Source organism: Melospiza georgiana, chromosome Z, assembly GCF_028018845.1.
Source record: "Melospiza georgiana isolate bMelGeo1 chromosome Z, bMelGeo1.pri, whole genome shotgun sequence".
Lineage (NCBI taxonomy): Eukaryota > Metazoa > Chordata > Aves > Passeriformes > Passerellidae > Melospiza > Melospiza georgiana.
In genome coordinates this window covers 22,148,886-22,166,945 of record NC_080465.1, presented here as the reverse complement: position 1 = coordinate 22,166,945, position 18,060 = coordinate 22,148,886, and positions in this window count along the sequence as shown.

Below are 18,060 nucleotides of genomic sequence, written 5' to 3'. Positions count from 1 at the left end.
AAACTGACCCAGAGCTGCAGCGCAGCGCTGCCGCCAAAGCCGCTGGTGCCTCTCCTAAGCCCCGCTCCCCTGGCCCAGTTACTGGGTGAAGGTCAGTGCAAAAATTAGCTCATACCTGTGATTTGGGAGAAGATATTTAAAATACAATCTGGTAAAAAGCCTGAAAGCCACTACAAAAGTTTGAATAGTATTTTGTGGGTTTATGATTTCTCAGGCTAATTTCAAAACAGAAGGGGATGAGGCAAGGGAGTAGCTGACTCAGTTTTTGATTTTTGAACTCTCACAAATAGCAGTATGCTTTCCAAGGATTTTGATCCCTATTCCACCATCAAAATAAAACACCCCCATTTTGAAACTGCTCCATCACGACCCTGTTTTTTGAAAACAGAAAAGTGGTGTTTCCTACTTGTTTTGCTAGATACAGAGAATGAATCTGAATGCCTTGGTTTTAACCAAACCAACGGGAACTGGACATTTTGGGATATATAAAAAAATAAATTTTCACGTAGGTTCAGTTGGGATTTTTGTTTTCTTTACTGTGCATCTCCCATTACCTAGTGAAACTGAAAATGTTAAGAGAAAGACACTTTCAGCCTGTGAAGGCCAAACCTTTACTGGCAGAATTACTCATTTGGGAGGTTCTGGTGTCCTGGAAGCAATTGTGGTTGTTTGGTATGACTCTAAGCCCCACGTCACTGTGGCAAACACAGTCAAATGATGGAGTTTGTTTTCCATTGCATCAAGAACTGATTTATCTCTGAGCTGCTTACGTTTATTTTTCTGGAAATTTGCTAACATAGAACCCAGGAAACTGGTGCATTCAAAGAATTCTTATTCTAAAGTGCTTCCTCCACTTTAAAGTGGCATCCATTTCATGTCTCAGCAGATTCCTATGCTGTTGGACCTATCCTGCTTATGTTGACACTCTGCCCTGTTCCAATAGGGATTAATTGGTGCCCTATGCAGATAGTTTAAATTATTTTAATGGCGACAGGAGTTAGGCAGAATTAATTTTCTCACAATTCAGGGATTTTGTCGTAAAAGTAGAATTGACTTGTCAAAGCAGCTCTATTATGCGCACAGGCAAACATGAAAACAGCTCAGTTCAACCAGGGGTGCAAAAGAGTGCAGCACCTGTGGCAGGAGATATCAACACAATGCTGCATGTATCAGGACAAAGGCAATAACTGCACTTTCTGGATCCACTTTCTCCTACTGATGGGAAAGGCTACCGCCCCCTGGGAACAGCATTGCTTTCATTCCTGGTCAGAGCTGAGATGGGCACGCAGTGCTCATCCCTTGCGCTGCATCTGGCCCCAGTGGGCCAAGAACATGACATTTCAAACAGATGCAGGTATTATAGCCTGAAGGTCAGGTTCACTAGACCTCCACAAGTGATGTAGATATCTTCCTGACTGAACTGACACCCTAGGAAGACATCACAGATGACAGCTGCTGATTCTTGGTGTAGAGAAAAGTGTCTTTCTTTGGACTGTGATTTCCAGTCCCACACACAGATCCGCCTTCCACCCACTGACTGTATGTTGCCTTCTTGTCCACTTTTTCTCAGATATCATGAGTCTCTCCAAGATATCTGGCATCTCTAGAAAGGGCAGGATTGTTTTAGCCTTGCTGCCTGCCTGGTGGGAGAGAGGAAGTGGTGGGAGGTCTGTATGGGAGTCATACAGCAAGTCCATTGTCTCTGTTTCATTGTGCTTTAGGATTTCTGAAGGGCAACCAAAAGGGGGTTGATTAGCCTGCCTAATGCATATTCCTGCCAATTTAGGAAGCAAAATGTATTATTACACCCTTACGTTGGAGGACTTCAACCTGGAGGAGGAGCTGCACTTGTTCAATGCAAACTTGAGAAAAAGTCCCACTAGATAACAATGTTTCACCTTTACATCTTTCTGAGTAAAATTAATATTAAAGCACTGGACTTATGTGGTGGAAAATTTGATTATGTCCTGGGTCTCCATTAGTTTGCTTTGGTACCTATAATCAAGTAATTCAAAAGAAATTTATGAAGGAATACAGGTATCCCAACTACGGTGTCCCATCTGAAAACAGAGCTAATCATGCATACTCTCCAGTAGGTTTTCTGCCAGAATTTCAGAATACAGACTGAGGCATGCTTTGGGTTTTAGTAGCTCCCAGAATTATTTAACCCAATTTTTGGCTGAGGCCTCACCTTTGTAGCAGTAGAAATAAATTAGTCATTTATCTCAGTTTCAGCATTTCTTGAAGGCAATAAAGGTCTGTGTAGAAAATAAGGAGATGGTCCTGTTCCCAGATGTTTGTTGGTACCTTATACCAACTCCAGTGCCATGCACATATGACCAGACAGATCAGAGAGCTGATCTGCCTTGAAAGTTAGCACTCCAAGTCTCTCAGAATAATTTTTCAGGGTCTGTTCTTTGTCACATTATTTTGCTTGTCCCTTGTTGTCAATACAAGGATGGGACCAAAAACCAAAGCAGAAGGGCAACACAACCTCTTTAGAAACATATTGCAGGATATCAGTCTTAACCTTCACAAAGAGAATAACTTAAATTCTTCATTCCAAGGAACATAAATAATTCCTGCTGTAGAATTTGCTTTCTTTGGTTATTTCCATTTGCTTTCCTTGGTTATTTTATACACAAACCACTTAAGTGTGAATTGATCATAGTGGTAGTTTTAGTTAGGTCCCACTTTTGAGCAATAGGAGTGTGTAATTTTTGATGTAGTGGGTGCAGTCCTTGGATTACCCAAAATTGTATCTATGTCTGTCTCCTCAAACTCAAACTTTTTCAGTGTGTGCTTGGAAAAGAAAGTAGCATTGTCATACTCCTAAACACAGCATGGTAATCTGCCCCACAGTTCCAAAGTAGAAGCAAAGTGGAAGATTCTAATGGTTGACAAAGATTATCTTCTGTTTCCTGTTTCAGGGAAGAAAAATGAGCAAAAATAAAGGTCATCTGTGTTTATATTAACTATACAACAGTTCCACTATGTTTCGTAACAAACTTGGGTCATTATTTATCCACTTGTCCTTTATATCACAGCTTTGAACTCTGGGTTTGCTTATCATGATATTTCTAAAATCTGTAAACAGTCAGGGAGAAGTATTCTAGTTTTCTAAATAGAGCATTAGGTCATTTTATTATCAGAGAAATATAACGCTGCCCATCTGTTGTTGTTTCACATGTGGAGCAGCGGCAGCCTCCTCCTAACCGTTAATTATTTCAAGGAAGTCACTGCAGCAACTTTGCCATAAGGGCCCAGTTTCATTTCTGTCCCTCATGGTAGCTTTCCCCACAGCCATCCATGAGGTGTGGGTAGTGCTGGGCTAAGAAAATACCCATACATGCAAATCCCTGGCTGACAACATGCTCTTGGTACAATTTGCTTCAAATGCTTAAATGTTGTAATTGGAGCAAAAATAGAGTTTATTTTTGCTTTCATTCATCTCTCGATTCAAAATCATGTTTGCATCTTCCTTGAAACCTTTGTACAAGGTGAAATTCTTTACTTCCTAACCCTGGGGTACCATTCCCTGTTAGATCACTGTACTGCTTCCTGCAGCAAGATGTCTCTCTTGTTACTCTGATACACCATAAAATACAGGAGAGACCTAATGAGAAATAACTAGATCCCAAAATCCTAAGTCCCTTTGTAGTTCACTGAAAACATATTCTTCCATGTCAGAAGGTGAAAAAATGTTGAGGTAAACAGGTTCAGTCGCAAAGTAAACAGAAATCCACTGTGGTTGGAAGCCCCTCTCAGCAGGTATTGTATTTCTGCCCTGTGTATCGGCACAGTGCTTAGCAAAGTTTGCTAGTTCTTGGAAGTTCTACAGTAGTGCAGAAACAGAAGATGTTATTTCATATAGATAAATACAACTAAGGAGTTATCAAGTGGTTTTGTCCCCTCTTGAGTTTAGGTAAAAGAGCAAATTGCATGTGAACTTACTGCAACCCCATATGAAGTGTCCTTCTCATATTCTATTCTTCCCAGTTCCCACCACCTCCTCTTTGCAGTACCATCTTCTTCAGACACATCCTGTGCCCTGAGAATTCATCACTTCCACTGCATTACTGTGCATCGAACACCAAACTGTGCATCAGGATGTGGTGCTTGTCCTTCTGTCTAAGTGTCAAAAATATTTACATTGAAAATGTCTAGCAAATCCCAATTATCAGGTTACTCCTACTGAAAGTGTAAAATAAGATACAGCTTGGGGGTACTGCTTGAGTCTCTGTGGGGTCTCTTTTCTCGTCAGGATGTCTCAGAGAACGTTATACCCTGCAACACACTAGGGCTAGGCTGGGCCATGGAATTTTCTGGAGCACCTGTGGTGTCTCTCTCCTGGGAGGATAATGCTGGGGTAGAGGCTTGTTATTTTGTTTTAGTGTGAGGAGAGATTTGCCAGGGATTCTCCCTAGAAAAACTGTGACCTTCTAGGGAATTGTGATGTTTAAGAAGTCCCAAACCTCTTTTAGGTGTCCTCTTAGAAAATTTTCAGCAGAAAGTAGTAGGCATGGAAGAGAAAGACTGAAAAAGATTTGATGGGCCAGCAGCATTCCCCAGATAATATCATAAGAAAGCATACAATAGAATGCTTGTGTCAGACTTTTCAAAGTAGTATAGACCCAAGCGGACCAGTCAGACGAGGGTAATTTTTCTTTAAACATCAGATGGATGGGAATATGAATATCCCAGGTTTATATCAAAATATCTATTACCTATACATAGGTGAACCTACATCAGGACATTGCTTTGCATATTTTCATGCAGTAGGGATAACTTTCTTTGTTCCCTTATACAAATAAATCACAGGCATGATCAATGCTACAAATAAGGTACATGAAAAAAGCACAAGAAAAAGTTTATAAGATAGCACTCACTCAGACTCTACAGAGATCCTCTCAAGAAGAAATGAAGGGGACAGAAATGGGAAGGCAGGTGACTTTGAAATTGCTCTATAGTTGAGAAGCGTCTGCAGGAAAGCAGATGCACCATCTTCCCCTTGCTGCAAAAGGAGGAGCATGCTTATGCCTTGAGGAAAAGTAAGAAGTACAATGAGACTCAGCCCTGTGCAAGTCCCTCAGACAAACTGGCCTGGATTGGTACCCTGCTCATACTGCCTGACCCTCATCTGCCATGGGTAAAATCCGAGCCAGGTGCTGGCTCACTCCATTTGCATCCTTCCATGTACATGCTTTCAGAACCCTATCCAAACCACTGAGAATTTTATGAGCAGGGACCTGACCAAAAATGAATTCTATTGGGAAAACTATTGTCTTCTTTGAGGCCTTACTGTAAGTAACTCTTTTGTCCAAGTGAGTATAAACAATTTTCAATGTGAAGAAACTGCCTGAGTTGTTTTAATGTCCTGGAGAAGAATCAGCCTGTATTTTCTTTTTGTAATTTATGTGATTCCCAATGACCCATAACTGTTTGCATGGGCTTGGACCACTTTTAATGCATTAAACAAACACAGCAATGTGCAAATTAAATGCAAGTTTAGATTAAATTGTTTTGTTTTCTTTTGTTTTGACATGTGTGCATGTGGTTCTGATTAAGCCTTCATATGGAAAAGGACACAGGTGAGATGACTTCTAAGCATTTTAATACTGTAAAATATATTTCATTCTCAGTTGTAATCTCCCATGAGCAATGGGAGTTCATATTTCATATAGCAGCAAGGACAACCACAATATATGTGCTATATTCAGATATAGCTCGATGCCACTGCAAACGCATTTAATGTCTCCTTCTTCTACATTGCCGGCTCCAGATCAGTGTGTCTTTCACCCGAACAGCTTGTTACATGTTACAAAAGTTCTTTAGCCCCCTTAATCTTGACTCCACCTTATTCATGTCGGGACTATACATTGTGCTTGTTTTCATACTGATATATACTGATCCTACAATACAATTTAATAATTAAAATTTAGCCCTGAGATCTTTGCTGGGTCTCTTAAATGTTGTATTTTCTCTTACTTATGGAGCTAACAACTATTTTTGTGTGGATTACTAGATATATCTCTGTCCTTTTCACAAAGGCCAGATTGCCTCTAGAATGCTTACGCCCAAAAAAGTGGAGTCTGGGCAGAGGAACTGACTAATCCTACCATGATTTTCCACCAGGAGATGCCTGTGCTTAACCCTAGCCTCTCCTTAAATTGCCATTACACTGCTCTGTATCAGCAGCAACACCACTTCCAAAGATGGGAGCACAGCTAAAGGCAAGGCAAAGTTTTTCCAGCAATCTTACATTTCTAATCTTCTAAGGAGACTTTATGAAACACGTAGTAAGTATATAATAAAATCTTTATAAAGTAATAGAGCAGCAATAAAGTAAATTGGAGTAAGAATGAGCTAGGTTCTTGCAGGTAAGCAAAGAGACTATAAAATAGGAGGAAATAGAATGAAGGTCACTGGGGTTTTGTTGGTAGAAATCTAGTCCAGAGCTCCAAATCCATTTTCACAAGGACAAAAATACATGTGTGACACGTGAGGAAATGAACTCTCCAGGATGTGCTTTGGGAGTGGTCTAGGACAGAGGCATTTTGGAAAGAGGTGATAATGGCCCTAAAAGGGCAGTGATGAGATTGTGGAACTCCTGTGTGTGGGTTCTGGAAAAAAAGATACATTTGAAAAGCAAAGAAAACAAAAGCTCCTGGAAAATGTGAGCGGCTAAACTAATTGTAGACACTTGGAAAATGGAAAGATATTTCCTTTTTTTCTTTATTTTTAAATAGGAGCTTTTATAATCTGGCTTCTGTTCAAAGCATAAGGAAATACGTCTTTATTTCTGTGTCTGTTGTGCTCACTCTTCAAAATCACAGCCTGCAACCTAAAATAAAGACAATCACTGGGAGGTAAACCCAAAATATTCCAAAATACTGCTTACCAGTATTAATAGGAATCATCAGTATCATTAGGAAGTGGCCTTTTTTCGAGGATGGGTCCGTATTGCTACTTCCTTTTTTACCTATCCATCACATAGAAGCTTAGGAAATACTCATATATCTAACAGACAAAGATATCAGCTAGTAAACTTAAGTTGCAACTTTGAATTGTAGTGACTAAAATAATATAAATTATAGGGAAATTTCCAAAAGATGGCTCTAGAGTCCATTACTAATGGACTCTACTACAGTAGACCCATGGTTAGACAACGCTTTATGCAGATGTAATTTACGCAATGCTTGGTAAAATTTTAACTGAGGTTATAGCATTTGTCTTATGGAAATACAACCAGATCTCTATTGGACTACATACCAGATTCCCTCTGAAATCAATATTTCTTGTTCCAGTTAACACTCATCACCTGGAAGTAGCAACTCTGTGAAAATGGTGCTATATGCTAGGCTTTCAGAGATGGTTCTTTATCTGAATCAACTGCAGGAATAATTTATTTGTTTCATGTTTTGTTTCAAGGAATCAAAGAAAAACCTAGAAGGCTCTTACTGAACTTACTGTGAAATATCTCCATATTGTTGGTCACTAGGATCTACAGTAAAGACCCAGTCTTTTTTTATAAGGCTGCTGAAAAACTAGACAGAGGGTTTTAATTAAAATTAGAAACTTGCATGCTTCTTCTCTGCAGTTGTGGCTATTTTTTTCCAACTCTCATTGTTTCCCTATTATGTTTATTGCAGGACTGCCCTGGTGTTGATAACCATGCCAGTTTTGTCTTAAACAGTGATGTGGTTGTCTGTTGCCCTTGTATTTGGTGAAAATTAATGATATCCTAATATACCCCACCTGTATTTGCTACTTAGGGCTGGAAAGCGTGAATTGTTAAGTTATAGACCTGAAATCCTCTTTGAGAGGAAAGCACAATCTTGCATTGACAGTTTTCTTTGGTGGGTACAGCATCTTTCTGTGATGTCTGGGACTCACATTCCATTATGTCCTTTGAAAGGCATCTTGATGTGACCTGTTCTGATGCATAGTGAACTTCAGTTTAGTGCCAGAAGTGCACAATACACAGCAACAGGGAGAAGGCTCTAGGAAGTAATACAGTGCAGTTTTTAAAAGCTGCTGTCCAGCATCTCACCTGTTTTACCTGTCCAGAAAGTGCTATCCCTCACAAAGTCTTTATCACCACTGTCTTTCCTGTGCTTTAGCAGCTCTTGAGACACCTACTAAAAGCCCTGCAATGCACTGGAAAAGCCAGAATAAATCTACAACTCTGAGTCTAGAATTGATTTCTTGAATCCTATTTGAAAGCAGCAGTTTAGTCAGCAGAAGATCTGGGTGCACAAGCCATATCCTTGTCTTTCACTTCCTTCATTTAGGCAAACAATTAATCATGGCACAAGAGGTAAATGAGTGGGGGATTTCAATGTAAACTGTGCTGGTGGATTGGTAAACATTTCTGGTATTGCTGCAAATAACCAACGCAAGTGTAAGGAATGGAAGTTTAGCTTTAGGCCCGTATGTTTACCATTACAATTTTAAACTGTTTAAAAGAAGAAGAGTGCTTTAAATGTTCCTGAGGAGATGGGCAAAACCAGAGGACTGCTAAGGGTTTAACTGAGATAAAGTGTTTGCCTTAAAATTCAGAGAAACGTGGTCATTTTGCAGGCATGGTTTGTCATTTAAAAGATTGCTGTTGACATTGTGTTGTGACACCAGCCTAAAACATTTATGGTAACTCCAGAAATGGGGTGTACTAGAAGTTGTACTACTAATCTGGATTCTTCCTTATCACTGCGTCCTTAAACAGCTAATTCAGAGTTTTCCTTGTAAAATTACAGTGCAATCCCACCAGCATTCCCTCTACCCTCTTCCCCCCACCCTCTCCACCCCCCTATTTTTATTGGAGATGTTAAGATGTGGATTTAAATGCCGTTCAGTACAGCCCTAGATCCAGGATGCATTGCAGTAGGGGAAAGTGTCAGTTGTCACGGCGAGCAGTAAAACATTGACTGGGGCTTTCCACTAGCTAAGCCACTGGCTGAAAGTTAGGTAGAGCGGGATGCTGCTCTCCTGGAGGCTGGGAACTGGACATGCCACCTCCCTCATGTCTGCCAAGAGACTTGATCTGGCAGCTGCCCTCCGTGTTGGAGACCTTGGAGTCTCCAGCTCAAATTCCTCCTCTGCATGACAAGGGTCAAAACAGCCCTTATCACCATCAAGACGTTCTCTAAGAGATTAGGAACATGCTCTGGTTTGAGGTTATATTCTATCCTGTTTAATGCTGCAGAGAAAACTAGGAATCTCTAACTGGATTATATGGTGCTAGTATGGGAATGGGACAGAAAAGACCTTGGTTCCAGTTGGTGTTCCAAGGTATTTTTAAACATCCTGTGAGGTTTGGCGCCCTGATTTAGAATTTGTAAACATGCGATGTTGGCAAGTAAGAAACCAAGCTTTGCTGCCAACGCAGGTGGGGAAGGACATTAGAAAGATAGTCACTTACCTTGGTGAAAGGGATTTTCACAGCTCTGGTCAACCTCCACTCAGCAGCAGTTCACAGCAGCCTGGTGTTACCTGAGGGGGAGCTTTCACCTTGGGACTGTAGAGAGGAAAAGGACAAATACCTAGCTTGTGACTATGACAGCCTGAAGTAAAAAAAAAAAAAACCACAATATTTTTTGTTAATTCACAAATCTGAGGGCTCTAAGAGTGCATTTCAGGCTGACATCAGTGTTCATTAGTAAGAGGAACATAAGGACGGTTGTAAACAAGACAGCTGTCTTCACCTGAGAGTTCTCCTTCACTTATTAACATGCTGAACTGATTGCTTTTTTTGTTAGGATGATATCAAGAAGGCTGTCTGACCATGGTAAACTCTGTAGAGAACTGAACTGCCAACAAATTACATCTGCTTGAAAAATCTTTAATTTAAATAGAATAGACCAAATAAAAAGGAGAAGGCCAGCATCCTCATCCCATGTCATTGGTTTTGCTCTTTAACCTTGTCTTCTCCACAGCTGGATCTGATGCCTGTCTTTTTCTGCATGTGCCACTCAAAAAAGACCATGTAATTTTGTGTGACTTTGATGTGCAGGTGGGTGTAGCCTCTCTCATGCTGCCCTGAAATCAGCCCTTACCAGCTGGTGTTTTGCTGTCAGCAAAGGACTTTCTGGATTGCACTACTGTAGAGTCTGCAGTCTTCACTGTGTTGGTCCTTTTTTTTGTCCCTGTGCCTCAAAAACATTTTAGAGAGCTATTTCCCAAGGTTTTGACCAGCACCCAACCCATTAAACCTCCTCAGTGTCACAAGTTCTTCTGTTACTGAAGTAGTACTTAGGAATATATATTCTATGTCATGGAGCATCTCCCATGAAATGAGGAAAATGCTGATGAACTGGATAAGGAAGATGCCTTTAATACAAATTATTAGAGGTATACATCACGTCTGCCAAGTTCCTGGAGGAATTCCTCTGATTGAGAAACCCTGTCAATGAGGGCCTTACAGATAACCCAGAGCTTGCTGGGGACCGTCTTAGATGGAAAATACAGTTCAGTCTCAATCATATGGATGTTTTTCTAGTCTTTATAAATTATTTTAGTCTAGGCGTAGCCTTTCAAGACCATGCTACCTGGGCCAGTATTTAGACTGAGCAGTTATATTTTACTTTTCAACTCTGTCTCCAGCCCAGACAAGGGGCTTTGGTAGTAATGGAGTGATTTCTAGCTGCTGTAAATGTGGAGGGTTATTTGATTTTCCAAGCTTACTTTAGCTGATGAGCTGATGAGGAAGAGCTATCAGTGCCATTATAAACAATCAGTCATAAACATATAGCTAACTTCTACCTAGAGGACAGACTGCTGACCTGGAGACACTGCTGAGATCATAGCCAGACCCATAGCAATATGTTGGCAAGAAAAAGACTGTTAAATACAGATTGAAAGGCTCCGTTAGCAGGATTAAAGTATGCCTCTTTATACAGCGAAAGATCAACTTAATTATCTCTGATATACAGGATAGTTGATTGTGTCTTATGGCCTTTGATCCTTCCTGGAGGGAAAGATATTTTATTGTTTGCTAATTCCAATTCTCTCTTGAAATAACATGGAATCATTAATCCTGCTCTTATTTCTCTTTCTTTCTCTCAAAGTTAGGAATAATAAAAAAAAATCTATTTGTCCAGACATTTTTCTATGAAGTTTTGCTGAAGAAAAACATTATCTAGTTTATATATTCATAATTTTAAACAGGTATGTATCAATTGATGTATGAATTTACATCTACATACAAATATATCTGTGTATGTACATATAAAAGTACAAAGGCTAGTATATACATACATACAATATACGCATTTTTCTACACACACACTCTCAGAGGTGTGTCCACACTACCACCCTGACACTTTTAGTGACCATTCTCTGAAGAAATCACACGAAGAATTTCCATTCTGACAGTCATCTTGTGACAATGCTCCCTTTATCAGAGTACAGTGGTAGGTTAGTGGAAGGATGGACTGTTTTGTGAATGAGCTATTGCAGTGGTTTCAAGCTCCTCATGGGGATGATTTGCCTGTGAGATCTCTCGATTCTCTTGCCAATAAAACCTCTAAAAAAAAAGGTTATTGACAGCACCCATTGAAGCTGCAGGTGAGCCAGGGAAGGCCAGGGAAGAGTGGAGGATCTGAGTATGTTTCTATGAAGAAAGGCTGGGGGAGCTGGGCTAGTTCAGCCTTGAGAAGAGATGCCTGAGAGGGGACCTTATCAAAGCATGCAAGTATCTGAAGGAAGGGTATTGAGACAATGGATCCAGGCTAATTTCAGGGGTCCTCAGCAACAGGGCAAGGGCCAGTTGGCATAAACTGAAACACAACAATTTCTATATGAAGATGAGGAAAATCTTATTTACTTTGAGAGTGACAGAACGCTGGAACAGACTGCTCATAGAATTTGAGGAGTGTCCTCCTCTGCAGATGTTCAAAACCCATCTGGATACATCCTTGAGCAATCTGCTTTAGATGAACTGGTTCTAGCAGTGGGATTAGACTAGACATCTACAGAGATCCCTTCCAACCCAATCATTCCGTGACTCTGTGATTCTGGTGGATTTCTGTAATGTAATCACTCTGCGGTCTTGCCTCAGTAATGAGGAATGACTCAGCACAGTTTTTCTCCAAGCATATATTGCGTGTGGGATTCCTCATAATACAGACTTCAGTTTCGTAGCTTTTATCATGCACCATGGACAAGCACTAAAACCTAGCAAACCCCACTTCAGAATACAAGTTCATACTTGGACACTTGGGTCTTAATTCAGGAAGATATTTAACACCTCCTAACTCTTCTTGATTTCTAAGAAACTAATGCAAGTTCTTGGAAGTTAGAATGTGTGTCTGCAAGTACTTTGCTGAATCCATTAATAAAGTTTATGTTTCCATCATACCTCAGTCCCTGTTCAAGTTAATAATATTTATGAGGTTCATCAGAAATAAAAAATTACTCATTTGATCAAACAGCCATGATTAATCAAACGTATTCGAAATACAAATTGCATTTGCAGAAATTATGTGCCAGTGGCCATTCTGCTCAAAATTGCTAAAACTCATACAGTAATTCACTTATTGTGAATTATTCATTCGTTTGTAATCAACAAGTAGTTTTCAGCACAAATCCTGGACTGTACTTCTAAAGAAAAGAGATATAAAGTGAAAATTGGAAGGATTCTGGTAAATGGCTATTATTGAGGTATTGTTTTCTATGTCACCTGGATTTGAAGCTGAATATTTTGAAGAGGTTTTATTAGATGCTCAAAACCAACAACCAAAGACTAAACTGACACTAAACCAGGGCTCATTTAGGAAAAATGGGAGCTATGTCAACCCTACATCAAAGGGCAGAACATATTCAAAAGACTGCTCAGACAAAGGTCTGGAGTGAAAGAGAAATCAAGGTATAGAGAAATTTATTATGTGATTAAGACTGTAAAAATACTAGTTAATTTAAGCCCTATAAACATTCAAGTATTTGCTTACTAAAACTAGGTGGTAATGGATCCTTTCTATATCCTGTCTGGGTCCACATATACAATCATTAGAAGATTCCATTGTTTCTGAGGAATTATGGTAATGGAATGATAAAGGGATGTTAAAAAAGAGAGACAAATGCATATTACTAGTAAGAACTAGAATAACCATCAAAATAACCCAAATTTCCATGGTAAATGGTATAGAATGGCCTTATTGCAGGTGTGGGGCAGTCACATGCGGCCCTTCAGGAGTCACCCAGCACAGCTTGATTGGCTTCCACCTTTGGACATTCTCTGGAGATACTGCATCTCTGGGGATAAAGCTCCCTTAGTGGAGCCAAGCCCTAAAAAATCCATTTATATCAGTTGGTGACCTGTCTTGGTAGGATAAATCTTGTCAAAGTTAGTCCCTTCCTTTGCCTTTGTTCTGCACTCTTTCTCTGAAACATCTAAGCAACCTAAGGAGACTCAAAAGGAAACAAAAGACATCCCTGAGAAGTAAATGGAACAAAAGGCAGACAAATCAGGCACATCTTTTGTAGCATAAAGATGAGCCTAAATGCTGTTTTTAGATACACAATACTGTAGAGTATAAAGACATGGGAGCTGCTGTCTATGTAGTGTGAAGATGGGAACAGAACCTAGGCACAGAGAAAGACCTTGTGATGGTTATCCTCAAAGAAATCTATTTCTTCGTTTCAAGTTCATTTATGTCAAGGTATACAGAAAGGTTTTTTTCCGTTTAAGAATGGAATTAAATAATGCCCTACACTACATGAGGCTTAGATCCTCAGAGATATCTTTGTAAATTTAGTGCCTGAATAGTGAATCCACACGTTACACTTTGGACAAGAAATGCCTTCTGTAGCTTTGTTCAGGCACTCTTTTGAGTCAGCTGTTCAGGTGGAGGTGTCAGCATCACCCCAGTGGAAGCTGCCACTTCTGCAATTCTGCTGGCAGAGAGGTTTCCTGGCATGCTGTAGGCAAAAACAGCTGGCATAGTGCAAACCTAAGCCATGTAGTTTACATGTGTAAACCAACCTGGATGATTTTCCTTGAGGTGGTGTTAAGCCCCTTGGGCATGTTAATGTCATCACCTGGCCCAGCTCAGTGCAGTGCCAGAATCTGCGTGCAGCTGTAAGGCATGGCACCAGCACCATCATGCTGGCTGCAATGGCTCCCCTGCACCTGGCCTTCAAGATCCAAATTGGAAAAATGTGCAAGCAGAATTGACACCTTAAAATTGTTGACAGAGAACCAAGAAAAAAGTAATCTATAATATGACAGCCAAGAAAGGATAAATAAAATTAAAACCCCATTGAAACAGGGAGACTTCTATTATTTCAACTTTTATTCTGACCATATGGGTCCTTTTATAAACATTCTGAAACCACTATTTTGGGGACTATGGTGTGCTTTTCTTCTCACAGGACAGCTAGGTGTCCCAGGAGAGTTGCAGTAAGACCTTTTTTCGTTCCTGACTCAGCAGGTTCCCTTCCTCAAAATACTAATAACAGTTCATAACATGAGGAGAAGTTTTGCTCAAGAGATTTGACAAACTGTGCCTACAAGACACTTGACAGCATGGCTGGAATTCACAGTGTAACAGGCAGAGCACAGAATCCTGTAGAAGGTATGTGAATGTATCTGCAGGAGGGCTAGTTAGAAAAAGAACTAGTGTGTATCAGGACCCACTCTCAAACAGCCTGCACAGAGCTGCACTTGGAGTTTTTGTCATCTCCTGGACTGAAATGGTGGTGATTTTGATCTTCACCCCTACCCATCTTCAACACTTGTATTTCTTGTATTTCTTAGTGATTTTTAAAGATTAGTTCATGCTAAGTTTGAAAAAGAAGTGTGCTTTTTTTTTTTTTTTTTTTTTGGTGTGATTCTCAGAGGTCAGAACTGGGAAATTCAAAACTCTGAAAGAAAATAAATGCAGAGTTTTCACAGCCACCAGGCAAAACACCAATTTCAGTGGAAGCCAGGCAGTATTATCCATACTTTTATGTAGAGTAATGTAACACAGAAGAAAAATACAGCCAGAAAACAAAAGGAGTGGAAGATCCAGAAACAACTTGGCTACCAGCAGTCATCCACCCCCTAAAATTTAGTAAACTGTAGCCTCAAATTAGCTTTTGTCTTTTCTGCCAATAGATTTTTTCTAGGTATCCATATACAGCCACCTCCATGGCCTCAGGACTCAAAAAATTATGGAAAATCATGTCTCTTCATTGTCAACAGGAACAAAATAGGACAAATGTTTTCTGCACACATGACGTAAAAGAAGTTGATGTTTCCCAGCAGCTAGCTCTTCATTGCCTGCCCTGTTAATCCAAGTCCCCATATATTCCAGCCTCGGTGGCAAAGGCAGCCAGTTTCCATGTGGGCTGAGAGATCTGCTTGTTCCCTGAGAGAGGGCTGACCCTCACACTGCTGAACCAGACACGTCTGCTCTCCTGCAGGTGCAGGATCTGCCCAAGATCCTGAAACACTCCCAAGGCACCTGGCCTGCCAGCCAGCAGGCATCACACAGACTGAGGGGGGCTGCTGACTCCTTGCACTGGGAACCCACTCCTTCTGCCCTATGGGAAGCTAAAAGCCTGATATATTGCTAGCTATTCAGCTTCAGTACACAACCATCTTTAGGCAGTGTGACTCATCAGTGGTCTGCTGTGACTTCTGCCCAAATTCTATTTGGTGTCCTTTTATTTAAGAAAATAACTTCTCAACCTTGAAGACTGATTTGATTTCTTGAAAATACAGTATTGATTTTTTTTATTTGCCCTTCTGCTAATATTTGCTGTTAAATGGACCAGCAATCTAAAAGTTATAATTAGAGCAGGTACTGAGCTAGAAGACAGCAAAGTACAACTGACCCCATAGCACCTTCCAGCCTTTCTTGTAATCACAAATATACATCATTATCATGTCTGTAAAGAGCTTGTAGCCTTTTTTTTTTCCCTCTGGTTGCCCTTAGGGCTCTGGTGCCTCGAATAACATGGCATAAAAGAATCAGGCACAAAACCTGAAGGTGGATCATAAATAAGTCTGATTCTAAGTTACAGTCAGCACCCCAAGCCATGAGTTCTGGTATCTTCATTTGCAGCAAATCAAACTTACTGCTCCCAGCTGTCTACATTGCTTCTCTGCCAGAAGATGCTACTCCCATGATGGAGTGAGAAACATGCCTATGCCACATCCCACTGAATACAGAGTTTAAATCGAGGGGTGGAAGGCAGAGCATGGTTACTCTTAACCTACAGCAGATGAAACCACCAGAGCTTGTGGTTTAGAGACATATATCCTAGCTGCACCTCATGGTAGTGTGAAATGGCCTTCATGGCTTCCTACAATTACAGGAGCAGCACTACTGCACCTCAGTGCAAAGGACATTCCTGGTCCATTTAGGAATAACTTCAGCTTTATATATTTAAAAGAAATCCGTCTGTGCAGTGACCTAAACTGCTCCAGTTGTGTAGAGAATTCATATGCACCTTGCATGAGGTAGTTGGAAGCATCTGAAGGAAAAGCAACAATTGCTTTGAGTTTTTCAAAGTTACAAGACACAACTGATTTGGATATGTTTTCTTTAAAAGTTACCAAATCTCTAGTGCATTTCTTCTCTTCACTTTTTGAGCAAAACCTTAATGTCAATTCTCCATAGATTTGCTGTCCTTTCAAGGTGCATTAAAAAAGGTTGCATGGTTTTCCTCAGAGTTTGTTGAAGCTTTTGTAGCTATCTACCAGCTTGATGTCAGAAGAAATTGCATATATTCCTCTTTCTACAAAAGAGATTGACTACTTCAAGTGGATAATCGATTGGACAGATGACTTAGCACTCAATTGTCCAGTCCAATATCCAGTCTGATCAATGATTTTCCCTTTCTTTCCTGTTGAAGTGAAGCAGACAAGTGTCTCTTTTATTGCTATGGGAGCTCCAAGGTCTAATGTAGCCTTTTATTTAGGCAATTTTACCTTTGAGGCAGGAAAAATGGGTCTTTGCAGTCAATGTGTGCAGGTGCAAACGAAAGACAGGGTTCATAAGGTGGGAAGCTGAAGGACAGATGACTTGAACCAAATCAAACTCTCGTTTTGGCAGACAGGCAGAGCACCCACAGGCCTTGTTGTTGCTCCGAATCACAGAATCAACAGAATCCATCAAACTTCCATTGAATTCAGAAAATCTTTGAGATCATCAAATCCTGTTGTCGACCTACCCCTACCACTGTAACCCCTGAACCACATCACCAGATTTGAACACCTCCAGGAATGCTGACTCCAGCACCTTTCTGGACACTTAACATTGGAAAGGACAGGACCATCAGCTCTCTTCTGTGATGCTTGGGAAATCAGTTACCATCTTTGCTAGCAAGGGGAAAAGTCTAGAAGCATCATATTCATACAGTTTCCTGCACACCTCTCAGATGGTTTTGGGGATGCTGATCCCAAGCCTAATTGTCCATACAGACATCAGTTTGAAAACTGAGGCCTAGGGGCAACCAGAGATGGACCTTCAAAGTCCAGGTGATCCTGAATTCAGCTGTGCCTGGAAAGAGTCAATGTCTCAGTGCAGTGATACCATGGCATTTGGCACCTACAGAAGAACAAGACACACCTATGACAAGCTGCTGAATGGTGGAAAGGTACAGTCACCTTTTAAATACAGTGCAGTCACATTTTCCTTCATATCATAATCATTTAAAAAAAAAAAAAAAAGTGGCCAAAGTCACCAGGTCTGTTGGACAACACAAAAAAGTGTATCCAGAAGCAAACCAGCTTTCTGTGTGGTTAACATTGAACTGGAGTAGAAGTTCATAATGAATATTACATTCTCTCAGTATGAAAAACAAGAAGGTTCTAATTTCTGTGTGTTCTCGTTGCATTGTTGCAGGAGTGTAAAGAGGGTGTAAATATAATGTGTAACCAATATAAAGCTACAATATGCTGTCAGGGTGATGTAAAAGGGTATGTTAGCAGAATAAATGGTTGCCTTGAGAGTTCATTATTGTACTTACAGTCACAATACAGCCAAAGGATTATAAATCATCCTAAGATGCAATTCTTTTTTTGGCTGAAGGTGATTCTGCATTCAGAAACAGGCTCCATGGAAATCCAGG